General features: G+C 39.7%; 1 protein-coding gene and 1 pseudogene across 1 annotated transcript in view; one reads left to right on the plus strand and one right to left on the minus strand.

The window, feature by feature from the left end:
- Positions 1-13,906, minus strand: part of LOC102413807 (ATP-binding cassette sub-family C member 4) — a 500,000-nt gene that overhangs the window by 184,778 nt on the left and 301,316 nt on the right. The window lies entirely within an intron of this gene.
- LOC102400762 lies at positions 8,877-10,344 on the plus strand (annotated as a pseudogene).

Raw genomic sequence — 13,906 nt, forward strand, 5'->3', positions numbered from 1 at the left:
CCAGTTTTCCCAGCACCACTTGTTAAAGAGATTGTCTTTAATACATTGTATATTCTTGCCTCCTTTGTCAAAGATAAGGTGTCCATATGTGTGTGGATTTATCTCTGGGCTTTCTATTTTGTTCCATTGAGCTATATTTCTGTCTTTGTGCCAGTACCATACTGTCTTGATAACTGTGGCTTTGTAGTAGAGCCTGAAGTCAGGTAGGTTGATTCCTCCAGTTCAATTCTTCTTTCTCAAGATCGCTTTGGCTATTCGAGGTTTTTTGTATTTCCATACGAATTGTGAAATTATTTGTTCTAGCTCTGTGAAGAATACTGTTGGTAGCTTGATAGGGATAGCATTGAATCTATAAATTGCTTTGGGTAGTATACTCCTTTTCACTATATTGATTCTTCCAATCCATGAACATGGTATATTTCTCCATCTGTTAGTATCCTCTTTGATTTCTTTCACCAGTGTTTTATAGTTTTCTATATATAGGTCTTTAGTTTCTTTAGGTAGATATATTCCTAAGTATTTTATTCTTTCCCTTGCAATGGTGAATGGAATTGTTTCCTTAATTTCTCTTTCTGTTTTCTCATTATTAGTGTATAGGAATGCAAGGGATTTCTGTGTGTTGATTTTATATCCTGCAACTTTACTATAGTCATTGATTAGTTCTAGTAATTTTCTGGTGGAGTCTTTAGGGTTTTCTATGTAGAGGATCATGTCATCTGCAAATAGTGAGAGTTTTACTTCTTCTTTTCCAGTTTGGATTCCTTTTATTTCTTTTTCTGCTCTGATTGCTGTGGCCAAAACTTCCAAAACTATGTTGAATAGTAATGGTGAAAGTGGGCACCCTTGTCTTGCTCCTGACTTTAGAGGAAATGCTTTCAATTTTTCACCATTAAGGATAATGTTTGCTGTGGGTTTGTCATATATAGCTTTTATGTTTTGAGATATGTTCCTTCTATTCCTGCTTTCTGGAGAGTTTTTATCATAAATGGGTGTTGAATTTTGTCAAAGGCTTTCTCTGCATCTATTGAGATAATCATATGGTTTTTATTTTTCAATTTGTTAATGTGGTGTATTACATTGATTGATTTGCGGATATTGAAGAATCCTTGCATCCCTGGGATAAAGCCCACTTGGTCATGGTGTATGATCTTTTTAATGTGTTGTTGGATTCTGATTGCTAGAATTTTGTTAAGGATTTTTGCATCTGTGTTCATCAGTGATATTGGCCTGTAGTTTTCTTTTTGTGTGGGATCTTTGTCAGGTTTTGGTATTAGGGTGATGGTGGCCTCATAGAATGAGTTTGGAAGTTTACCATCCTCTGAAATTTTCTGGTAGAGTTTGAGCAGGATAGGTGTTAGCTCTTCTCTAAATTTTTGGTAGAATTCAGCTGTGAAGCCGTCTGGACCTGGGCTTTTGTTTGCTGGAAGATTTTTTATTACAGTTTCAATTTCCGTGCTTGTGATGGGTCTGTTAAGATTTTCTATTTCTTCCTGGTCGAGTTTTGGAAAGCTGTACTTTTCTAAGAATTTGTCCATTTCTTCCACGTTGTCCATTTTATTGGCATATAATTGTTGATAGTAGTCTCTTATGATCTGTAGTGATCTCTCCATTTTCGTTTCTAATTTTACTGATTTGATTTTTCTCCCTTTGTTTCTTGATGAGTCTGGCTAATGGCTTGTCAATTTTATTTATCCTTTCAAAGAACCAGCTTTTGGTTTTGTTGATTTTTGCTACAATCTCTTTTGTTTCTTTTGCATTTATTTCTGCTCTAATTTTTAAGATTTCTTTCCTTCTACTAACCCTGGGGTTATTCATTTCTTCCTTTTCTAGTTGCTTTAGGTGTAGAGTTAGGTTATTTATTTGACTTTTTTCTTGTTTCTTGAGGTGTGCCTGTATTGCTATGAACTTTCCCCTTAGGACTGCTTTTACCGTGTCCCACAGGTTTTGGGTGGTTGTGTTTTCATTTTCATTCGTTTCTATGCAAATTTTGATTTCTTTTTTGATTTCTTATGTGATTTGTTGGTTATTCAGCAGCGTGTTGTTCAGCCTCCATATGCTGGAGTTTTTAATAGTTTTTTCTCCTGTAATTGAGATCTAATTTTACTGCATTGTGGTCAGAAAATATGCTTGGAATGATTTCTATTTTTTTGAATTTACCAAGGCTAGCTTTATGGTCCAGGATGTGATCTATCCTGGAGAAGGATCCATGTGCGCTTGAGAAAAAGGTGAAATTCATTGTTTTGGGATGAAATGTCCTATAGATATCAATTAGGTCTAACTGGTCTATTGTATCCTTTAAAGTTTGTGTTTCCTTGTTAATTTTCTGTTTAGTTGATCTATCCATAGGTGTGAGTGGGGTATTAAAGTCTCCCCCTATTATTGTGTTATTGTTAATTTCTCCTTTCATACTTGTTAGCATTTGTCTTACATACTGCGGTGCTCCCGTGTTGGGTGCATATATATTTATAATTGTTATATCTTCCTCTTGGATTGATCCTTTGATCATTATGTAGTGACCTTCTTTGTCTCTTTTCACAGCCTTTGTTTTAAAGTTTATTTTATCTGATATGAGTATTGCTACTCCTGCTTTCTTTTGGTCCCTATTTGCATGGAAAATCTTTTTCCAGCCCTTGACTTTCAGTCTGTATGTGTCCCCTGTTTTGAGGTGGGTCTCTTGTAGACAACATATGTAGGGGTCTTGTTTTTGTATCCATTCAGCCAGTCTTTGTCTTTTGGTTGGGGCATTCAACCCATTTACGTTTAAGGTAATTACTGATAAGTATGATCCCGTTGCCATTTACTTTATTGTTTTGGGTTCGAATTTATACACTGTTTTTGTATTTCCTGTCTAGAGAATATCCTTTAGTATTTGTTGGAGAGCTGGTTTGGTGGTGCAGAATTCTCTCAGCTTTTGCTTGTCTGAAAAGCTTTTGATTTCTCCTTCATACTTGAATGAGATCCTTGCTGGGTACAATAATCTGGGCTGTAGGTTATTTTCTTTCATCACTTTAAGTATGTCTTGCCAATCCCTCCTGGCTTGAAGAGTTTCTATGGAAAGATCAGCTGTTATCCTTATGGGAATTCCCTTGTGTGTTATTTGTTGTTTTTCCCTTGCTGCTTTTAATATTTGTTCTTTGTGTTTGATCTTTGTTAATTTGATTAATATGTGTCTTGGGGTGTTTCGCCTTGGGTTTATCCTGTTTGGGACTCTCTGGGTTTCTTGGACTTGGGTGATTATTTCCTTCCCCATTTTAGGGAAGTTTTCAACTATTATCTCCTCAAGTATTTTCTCATGGTCTTTCTTTTTGTCTTCTTCTTCTGGAACCCCTATGATTCGAATGTTGTAGCATTTAATATTGTCCTGGAGGTCTCTGAGATTGTTATTTCTTTTAATTTGTTTTTATTTTATCCTTACTGATTCATTTATTTCTACCATTCTATTTTCTAATTCACTAATCCTATCTTCTGCCTCTGTTATTCTACTATTTGTTGCCTCCAGAGTGTTTTTAATTTCATTTATTGCATTATTCATTATATATTGACTCTCTTTTATTATTCATTATATATTGACTCTCTTTTATTTCTTCTAGGTCCTTGTTAAACCTTTCTTGCATCTTCTCAATCCTTGCCTCCAGGCTATTTATCTGTGATTCCATTTTAATTTCAAGATTTTGGATCAATTTCACTATCATTATTTGGAATTCCTTATCAGGTAGATTCCCTATCTCTTCCTCTTTTGTTTGGTTTGGTGGGCATTTATCCTGTTCCTTTATCTGCTGGGTATTCCTCTGTCTCTTCATCTTGTTTAAATTGCTGAGTTTGGGGTGTCCTTTCTGTATTCCGGCAGTTTGTGGAGTTCTCTTTATTGTGGCGTTTCCTCGCTGTGTGTGGGTTTGTACAGGTGGCTTGTCAAGGTTTCCTGGTTAGGGAAGCTTGTGTCGATGTTCTGGTGGATGGAGCTGTATTTCTTCTCTCTGGAGTGCAATGAAATGTCCAGTAGTGAGTTATGAGATGTCTGTGGTTTTGGGGTGACTTTGGGCAGCCTGTATCTTGAAGCTCAGGGCTGTGTTCCTTTGTTGCTGGAGAATTTGCTTGGTATGTCTTGCCCTGGAACTTGTTGGCCCTTGTGTGGTGCTTGGTTTCAATGTCGGTATGGAGGCATTTGATGAGCTCCTGTCAATTAATGTTCCTTGGAGTCAGGAGTTCCCTGGAGTCAGGGTTTGGAATTAAGCCTCCTGCTTCCAGTTATTGGTCTTATTTTTACAGTAGTTTCAAAACTTCTCCTTCTATGCAGCACCATTGATAAAACATCTACATTAAAGATGAAAAGTTTCTCTACTGTGAGGGTCACTCAGAGAGGTTCACAGCATTACATGGAGAAGAGAAGAGGGAGGAGGGAGTTAGAGGTGACCCAAATGAGATGAGGTGGAAACAATAGTGGAGAGAGTGGGCTAGCCAGTAGTCACTTCCTTATGTGCACTCCACAACTGGACCACTCAGAGATGTTCACGGAGTTACATAGAGAAGAGAAGAAGGAGGATGGACACAGAGGTGGCCAGAAGGATAAAAGGGGGGAATGAAAAGGAGGGAGACAGATCCAGACAGTAATCAGTTCCCTAAGTGTTCTCCACCATCTGGAACACACAGAAATTCACAGAGTTGGGTAGAGTAGAGAGGGGTTAGGGAGGAGACACCAGCGACCTGGTGGAGAAAAAGGAGAGTCCAAAGGGAGAGAGAGCAGTCAAGCCAGTAATCTCGCTCCCTAGTGAAAAATGGGTCTTGAAGATTGGGTTCTTAAAGGTACAAAATTGGTAACAAATACATAAAAGCAAAAATTAAAACTCTAGAGTAGAGTTTGGAATTTCAAAAATACGATGTTAAAGAAAGAAGAAGGAAAAGGAAGAGAGAAAAAATGAACAAAGAAAAACAAACAAGGTCGCGAAAGTTATAAAGAAACTACAGGTACAAAATTGATAACTAATACCAAAAAGCAAAAATTAAAAATCTAGAGTAGAGTTTGGAATTTCAAAAATATAATGTTAAAAAAAAGGAAGAAGAAAAATAAAGAGAGAAAACAAACAAACAAAAACAAACAATGTCACAAAAATTATAAAGAAAATACAGGTACAAAATTGATATCAAATACCAAAAAGCATAAATTAAAAATATAGAGTAGAGTTTGGAATTTCAGATATACAATGTTATATAAAAGAAGAAGAGAAAGAAATAGAGAAAAAAAAAGTCTCAGAAATTATAAAAAAAAACTATAGGTACAAAATTGATAACATATACCAAAAAGCTAAAATTAAAAATCTAGAATAGAGTTTGGAATTTCAAAAATACAATGTTAAAGAAAAGAAGAAGAAGAAAAAAAAAAAAAAACAAGGTCAAAAAATTATAAAATATATATATATATGAAGTTTGCTGAAGAAGAAAATAATAGGTTTTTTTTTTGCAAGGTAATAGGTTATAAAAGTGAAAATTAAAGGAACAATAGAGGACTTAAATTTTTTTTTTTTAAATAAAAAAGAAAGAAAGAACGATCGTAAAAATAGTAAAAATATATCTAGGACTTTTTCTGGTTTTGTTGTGAGTATTGTGGGTTCAGTTCATTTTTGGCTAGTTCCTTGGTCCAACTTTTATTTTTCAAGATCTATAGGCCCCTTCCTATGTAGTCCGTAGTAACCACAGGGTTTTAATCTATTGCCTGTAGCTTCCAAAGCGTTTCCCTCTGTTATAACTTCTTCTGTTTGCTGGTCTCTTCAGTGTCTGGTTTCCGCCCTGACACAAAGGGGATGGTGGAGGACACTTTTTTTTTTTTTTTTTTAGGCTCACTTGTTCGGTCGCGCTGTGGGGAGGGAGGGAGTGATGCTGCAAACAAATAACACTGGCGTCCGCTCGCAGTGCCTCAGCCACACTGGGTCTGCCCCCGCTCATGGCGCGTGTAGCCTCCCTGCCCACACTGCTCGGGCTCTAGGTTGTTCCGCCAGGAACAATCCGAGGCCGGCCCTGGGCTGCATGTACCTCCCAGGTCCAAGCCTCTCAGGTTCAGGCACTCGGGTAGTCCTCAGAGGCGCAGACTCAGTTGGGCCTGCATTTTGTGCTCTTCCCAGGTCCGAGCAGCTCAGGTGATGAGGTGTTTGGCGAGCACCAATGCTGCAACTTATCACCTCCCCGCCACTCGGTTATCTGGGTGTAAAACCAGCGCACCTTCTCAGGCAGATGTTGACTGTCCAGACCCCCAAGAAGTTTTAGTTAGCAAAGAAGCCTTATAGATAATGTCTCTCTGGGGCTGTGATTGCCCCCTTCTGGCTCTGGCTGCCTGTCACCAGAGGGGGAAGGTCTGCAGCTGGCTATCTCTGTTCAGTCCTTTGTTCCGTGCGTGGGCCTGGTGGTGTCTTAGGTTAGGGCTGGCTTTTTGCGTGATAGATATCCCACAGTCTGGTTTGCTAGCCCAAATTATTTCACTCAGATAGCGCTCAGGGTATTCTGTCCAGATTCTTACTCTAAGCGATGCAGCCCACGCTGCGCCTCCCTGTCCAGCCCCCACTTGCTAATGGCGTGTGCAGGCATCTGCGCTGCTTCTCCGCTGGGGGAGTTACCGTAGGGCTTGAAATCTGCGAGTTTTAATTGTTTATTTATTTTTTCTCCGTTATGTTGCCCTCTGTGCTTCCAAAGCTCGGCACAGATTCAGCAGTGAGAAGGTTTCCTGGTGTTTGGAAACTTCTCTCTTTTTAAGACTCCCTTTCCAGGATGGAACTCCATCCCTCCCTCTTTTGTCTCTTTTTTTTGTCTTTCATATTTTTTCCTACCTCCTTTCGAAGAGTTGGGTTGCTTTTCTGGGTGCCTGATGTCCTCTGCCAGCATTCAGAAGTTGTTTTGTGGAATTTACTCGACGTTTAAATGCTCTTTTGATGAATTTGTGGGGGAGAAAATGTTCTCCCCGTCCTACTCCTCCGCCATCTTGGCTCCTCCCTCTGGAAAATTCTTAAAGTGATGGAAGTACCAGCCCACCTTACCTGTCTCCTAAGAAACTTGTATGTGGGTCAAGAAGCAACAATTAGAACCAGACATGGAAGATGGACTAGTTCCAAATTGGTGAAGGAGTATGACAAGACCGTATAGTGTCACTCTGCTTAACTTATATGCAGACTGAATCATGCAAAATTCCCGACTGGATAAAGCACAAACTGGAATCAAGATTGCCAGGAGAAATATCAATAACCTCAGATAACCAGATGATACCACTCTAGTGGCAGAAAGCAAAGAGGAAGTAAAGAGCCTCTTGATGAGGGTAAAAGATGAGGATGAAGAAGCTGGCTTGAAACTCAACATTCAAAAAGCTAAGATCATGGTATCTGGCCCCATGGCAGATAGAAGGGGAGTCAGTGGAAGCAGTGACAGATTTTATTTTCTTGGGCTCCAAAATCACAGTGGACAGTGTCTGCAGCCATGAACTTAAAAGATGTTTGCTCTTTGGAAGGAAAGAAAGGTGTGACAAACCTTATAAAACCTAGAGGAAAGATGAAAAAATTCTGGAGATGGATTCACAACAATGTGAATATAATTAATGCCACAGAGCGGTACATTTAAGAAATGGTTAAAGTGGTTCGTCTTACATTATGTATATTTTACTGCGTAGGGGAGAGGAAAATTCCTTTTTCTTTTACCCTTCTAGTCTCTCTGGCTGGGGCCTTGGAAATTCAAATAATATAAGACAGATGAACAAGAGAAATATAGTATATTAACCTGTGCAGCATGCACACCTATGGAAAGATTTTCTATCATTTACAGATTGCTATCATACTTGGATAGTTTTGCAAAGTGCTTCATGTTCAACAAGATTCATAGGAAGGACTTCTGATAAATTCAGGTTTCTGATAAATTTTTATGGTTTTTGATTAAAATATTACTGGTTTTAGTTCATGTTTTCCAAACACAAGGAAACTCTTCCCCAGAAGCTAATTATTTGGAAAATAAGACCCTTGTAAGTAGAATTAAAACATGTCTTTTGTTTCTACTTGATCCGCCCAGAAACTGGAAACTCTTAGGTTCCCAGCAGATGTATCAGATAAATAAGGAAGACCACCTCCTAACAAGGGCAACTCTTCCACCTTCAGTTGATAATTATATTCTCTGAATGAAATTTCTCATCTGCAAAGTGGGTACTAAAAAGTAATATCAATTTCATGGAGTTATTGTTTTATGTGAAACTGCTTACCGCAGTTCCTAGCACAGAAGAGATGTTCAATAAGTGGAAACTATCATGGCAAGATATTTTACCAGAATATTAAATTGACTGTCCCTTGCTATCATGTAAATGTTTGTGTAAAAGGAATGAAAATGGAATTATTGAGGTTATAGCTTAAAGGGCACTGGTGCTGGTATAAAGAGCACAGTTGGTAAGAAAACAGCCAACCAAGATTTCCTCCACAGAAAAGAGATTAAAACTCAAATCAGAGGAGAGCAAAGGCCTGGGAATGAAAGGCAGAGAGCTGAAGAGCCCTGTCCCCAGTGATCGCCATCCCCAAAGTAAGGGGGGATACAGGATATGACAGAAACCACTTCATGCATAGCTTGTACCTTACCTCCTGTTAGAAGCCAGCAGAGTTAGCAGCTTTGTAGAGGGGACTCCCATGCCTTCATCCTGTGTTACAAGTGAAGTAGAAAACGCTGACTTCCCACTTGGGGTCTGGAAAATTCAGAAAGCGGGAGGCAGCAGGCTTATGGAGTCTGGAGCCAGGATGAGAGAATGCCATGTAGGGAGAGGAAGTGTGTGCCGTCCATCTGGCGAGCAGGTAAGGACTCAGTTACTTACTTTAAAATCTCATAGCAGAGTTGATTTTAAAAACAAAGCAGCTCCTGCTCCTCCCACCGCCGCCCTGAGTCACTGCCTGCGCAGCTCGGGCTGCTTGGCTACCGGCGCTCGCCATCGGAGAGCTGAGCTGGAAAACGAAATTTGCCATTTTTGAAAATATTTGGCATTTGTACAACATGGCAGACATCGACAACAAAGAACAGTCTGAACTTGATCAAGATTTGGATGATGTTGAAGAAGTAGAAGAAGAAGAAACTGGTGAAGAAACAAAAATCAAAGCGTGTCAGCTGACTGTTCAGATGATGCAAAATCCTCAGATTCTTGCAGCCCTTCAAGAAAGACTTGATGGTCTGGTAGAAACACCAACAGGATACATTGAAAGCTTGCCTAGGGTAGTTAAAAGACTAGTGAATGCTCTCAAAAACCTTCAAGTTAAATGTGTGCAGATAGAAGCCAAATTCTATGAGGAAGTTCATGATCTTGAAAGAAAGTATGCTGTTCTTTATCAGTCTCTGTTTGATAAGCGATTTGAGATCATTAATGCCATTTATGAACTTACAGAAGAAGAGTGTGAATGGAAACCAGATGAGGAAGATGAAATTTCAGAGGAGCTAAAAGAAAAGGCCAAGATTGAAGATGAGAAAAAGGATGAAGAAAAAGAAGATCCCAAGGGAATTCCTGAGTTTTGGTTGACCGTTTTTAAGAATGTTGACTTGCTCAGTGATATGGTTCAGGAACATGATGAGCCTATTCTGAAGCACTTAAAAGATATTCAAGTGAAGTTCTCAGATGCTGGTCAGCCTATGAGTTTTGTTTTAGAATTTCACTTTGAACCCAATGAATATTTCACAAATGAAGTGTTGACAAAGACATACAGGATGAGGTCAGAACCAGATGATTCTGATCCCTTTTCTTTTGATGGACCAGAAATTATGGGTTGTACAGGGTGCCAGATAGATTGGAAAAAAGGGAAGAATGTCACTTTGAAAACGATTAAGAAGAAGCCGAAACACAAGGGACGTGGGACAGTTCGTACTGTGACCAAAACAGTTTCTAATGACTCTTTCATTTTTTTGCCCCTCCTGAAGTTCCTGAGAGTGGAGATCTGGATGATGATTCTGAAGCTATCCTCGCTGCAGACTTTGAAATTGGTCACTTTTTACGTGAGCGTATAATCCCAAAATCAGTGTTATACTTTACTGGAGAAGCTATTGAAGATGATGATGACGATGATTATGATGAAGAAGGTGAAGAAGCAGATGAGGAAGGGGAAGAAGAAGGAGATGAGGAAAATGATCCAGACTATGACCCAAAGAAGGATCAAAACCCAGCAGAGTGCAAGCAGCAGTGAAGCAGGATGTATGAGGCCTGAGGATAACCTGCACTGATCTACCTTCTGCTTCCATGGAAAGGATGAATTTACATCATTTGACAAGCCTATTTCAAGTTTTTTGTTGTTTGTTTGTTTGCTCATTTTTGTTTGTGCATCCTAAAATAAAAATGTCATATAATTTTAGTTCTCAAAAGATAATGTCTTAATTTTGTACTAATTCAGGTAGAAGAAGAGGCCTAGCTTAAATTATGTACCCAGTTTACCATATTACTGAAGAAAAGGGTGCCAAATTTGGAAGAGGTACTACTACATCTACTAATAAGAAAGTATTAAAAAAAAAAAAAAAGACAAAAAATTCTTAAATGATTTAATGGATTTCATAGAAAAATTAAAAGGTTAAATTTCATTTCCTTTGGTCATAACTAGACTGAAGGCCCCAAGCCTCTACAGTTAATTCCAATTCTTAGTGCTTAAAGTGTGTCATTTACTTACCTTTGCCTTTTGTTTTACTGTGTATTAAAATGGGTAGTACTGTTGACTTAACTACCTCACAGATGTGTTAAGGCATATTAAGTTAAAAATTTTATGAAATATTTCTCAGTTGCATTAAAAGGTCAAAACTTTGGACCTGTTGTACCATAAGTATGTGATATTCAGCATCTTAATTATACCAAGGCTTGATATGAATAGTTAACTGGTAAACCAAGTTTAAGAACATTTATTCTGGATCCAGTCAGGCAACACTTGTAGATCTTTGTGTGGCTCCTGTTTCAACAGAAGTAGGTAATGAGCAGCTGTTTCAAGAGGTCCTAGGATTTTTTCCAGTTACTTTAATTTTTGACTATATTGTAGTTAATACTATAAATGTCATGGGACTAAAGTGGAAATAAGACCATTGTTAGAGGGGGAAAATGCCATTAAATTAGGGACTGTAGAGCCACATTTAAAATACCTCAGGCTAAATACTGTTACTTTTGGGGATGAATATTAAAGGTTTGACAGAGTGGACTAATTGGGTTGTAATTATAGGAAAGCCTAGAATTCCTGGTTTTAATAAAATTACATTGGGCTCATTTTTAGAGGTGATAAAGCATCTGTTTTAAAAATTTAGTATTAAGGTCTTAGAATATAAACACATTTTGTTATTTGTATAGTACTATCCATTCCTCCTGAACTTTTAATTAACTACTGGAAATCCTTAACCAATTGCAGTAGTTTATTAAAAAATGCCATAAAGCAAAACAAAACAAAACAAATGTAAAAAAATCTGATGGGAAAGCAGAAGCCAGATTTTGCTAAAGTTTAAGAGAAAATAAGACAACAAATAAGAACTCTTCTTAAATATAAATCAGCTACTTTTATAATCAACTTAGGTCTATAATCCCTATCCTTCATCCTCCATGTTACAAGTGGTTCAGGAGAAGGAAATATATCCTGGGAGCCCCTGAGAGCAGCTGCCCAGTGAGGGTCCTTGGCTTCTGCAGGAATGAATCCAGGAAAAAACTGTACAAGTAGAGTGAAAATGGGTTTAAATTCAGTGAGATACACACTCCACAGACAGAACGTGGATCTTCTCAGAAGGCAAGAGTGCCCCCAGAGTACGGGGTTGTGAGTTTTTATGGGCCGGGTAATTTCACAGGATAATGAGTAGGAAGAATATTCTTGCTATTCTAGGGAAGAGATGGATTTTCCAGAACTAAACCACCACACACTTCTTGGCCTTTTATGGTCAGCCTTGGAAATATAATGTCACTTGTCGTGGCGTGAGGGGAGTGATTTTTAGTGTAATAATGAAGGTGTAATGAGTTAGAAGTCAGTGACCAGACCATGCTCAACACCATCTTGTTTGTAGCTGGTTTGAGCCAGTTTTTGTGGGGTCCTGTTTTTCTAAGTATCTGTGCCCCCCTACTTCCTGTCTCATAAGCATAGACCCACTGTTTCCTTAGGGATGAGGCCATCTTAGCCTGTCATCTGGGAACCCAGACCTGGTTCCCTGTCCACCTGGATGCCAAGTTCCTTCCCTTTCATATTTAAGCAATATCAAGTTGTCGTCCTCAAATGAAAAGCACCAGGGGCTTCCACTCATTTCAGGAGCAACATCAAACCCCTGCCAATAGAGAGTTAACTCATGGGTAAAAATAAACAAACAAAAATGATTATATGAATGCCTTCCCTTTGGGCTTAGGGAAGAATCTGGTCTCTTTTTCTTCATCAGGATTATCTCCACAGGTAACAAAGAAAGCAGTCATTAAAGGTAAGGTTGTGCCTTTAACATTCCAGGAGACCAGGCAGTGATGAAGCAGTCACTAGCAAAGCCCATCAACAATTCCCTGGAGTAAAAGACTATTGAGCTTCCTAGGTGGCTCAGCAGTAAAGAATCTACCTGCCAACACCAGGAGACCTGGGTTGGATCCCTGGGTCAGGAAGATCCTCTGGAGGAGGAAATGACAACCCACTCCAGTATTCTTGCCTGGGGAATCCATGGACAGAGGACTGTGGTGGGCTATAGCCCACGGTGGGGAGGGGTCTCAAAAGAGTTGGACACAACTAAGCAACTAAACAACAAAAAAGTAGAATCTGGGCCATAAAGTCTAACCTTTTTTCCTTTCCTTTGTGCTGAGTTGAGTTTCATTTGTTCACAGTTCAGCTTGTGTGGGGTCCTGGTACGCTGCCCTTCAGACCAGAGCCCCTGGTGTGAAATAGCTGCTCCAATACCTCAGCTCCAAGGGCCGTGTGCAGAGCTGTTGCACAGGGCGCTGTGTTTCAAGATGGTGGCCAGGGGGCTGTGAGCAGAGGCGATGCACCTGGCACTGCGATCTGGCACCACAGCTACACAGCTGAGCCTGCCCAGCGGGAACCCCACCCCCTCTCCACTCACATGAACCACAAGCAGCAGTTCCATGGAGGGCTTTTAGAGCAAGTCCTATTGGAACAAGCCACACCTGGCAAAGAACTCTGATTGGGGTCTGACTAGGGTTGGTAATAGAATAGGCAGAAATCAAACCCTCTTCTGCCCTGTAATGGTGTGTGATTCTCCTAGCGACCTAGATAAGGGAGATGCACTGGACTAGCTAAGACAATTATTTCTTCATACAAGTATAGTTTGCCTGGTTCCCTTCAAAAATATTTACTCTTGGAAACTTGAGCCTCTCCTCCTGATAGAAGCCAGAGGAGGCTTATAGACCTTCCTGTTCTAGCAGGTCAAAGACTTAAAGAACGAGAAACTCAGGAACCTCTCAGAGTGGGATTTTTGAAGGAAAACTATTTTCTGGGAGACCTGGGCTCACACTAGACTCAGTAGCCAACAGTATCAGACTGTTTTCTCCTTCAGACGCCCCCAACCTTCCTGACCTGACCCCCAGGAAATGCCCCGTGAGGCTAAATTGAGTGATTTAGACTCGAGATTTGGCGACTGGCCAGGGAGTGGAGCCTGATTCAGGTCATGAGATCTTCATGGGGATGAGGTTTTCCTGTGAGAATTAGTCTTCTGCAAGAGGCAGGTAGAGATTCATGTGAAGAGAGTGGAAGGGGGCCCTCAATTAAAAAAAGGGGGGGGAGGGGAAGAGGAATGGTGTTGCCTTGGGAATTTCCCATGGAAGAAACTTTTTGCTAAATGACCAATTCTTTATGTGATTTGCCTTTTAGAATCTGAGAAAAGACAAGTTGTGAAAAACTTTAGCTATTTCCCTTAAGGACTTAGGCACCTGGGTGCACAGGGAACCAGGTCTGGGCTCCCAGGTGACAGGGAAAGGGAG

The sequence above is a fragment of the Bubalus bubalis genome, chromosome 13 (genome assembly GCF_019923935.1).
Source record: "Bubalus bubalis isolate 160015118507 breed Murrah chromosome 13, NDDB_SH_1, whole genome shotgun sequence".
Classification (NCBI taxonomy): Eukaryota; Metazoa; Chordata; class Mammalia; order Artiodactyla; family Bovidae; genus Bubalus; species Bubalus bubalis.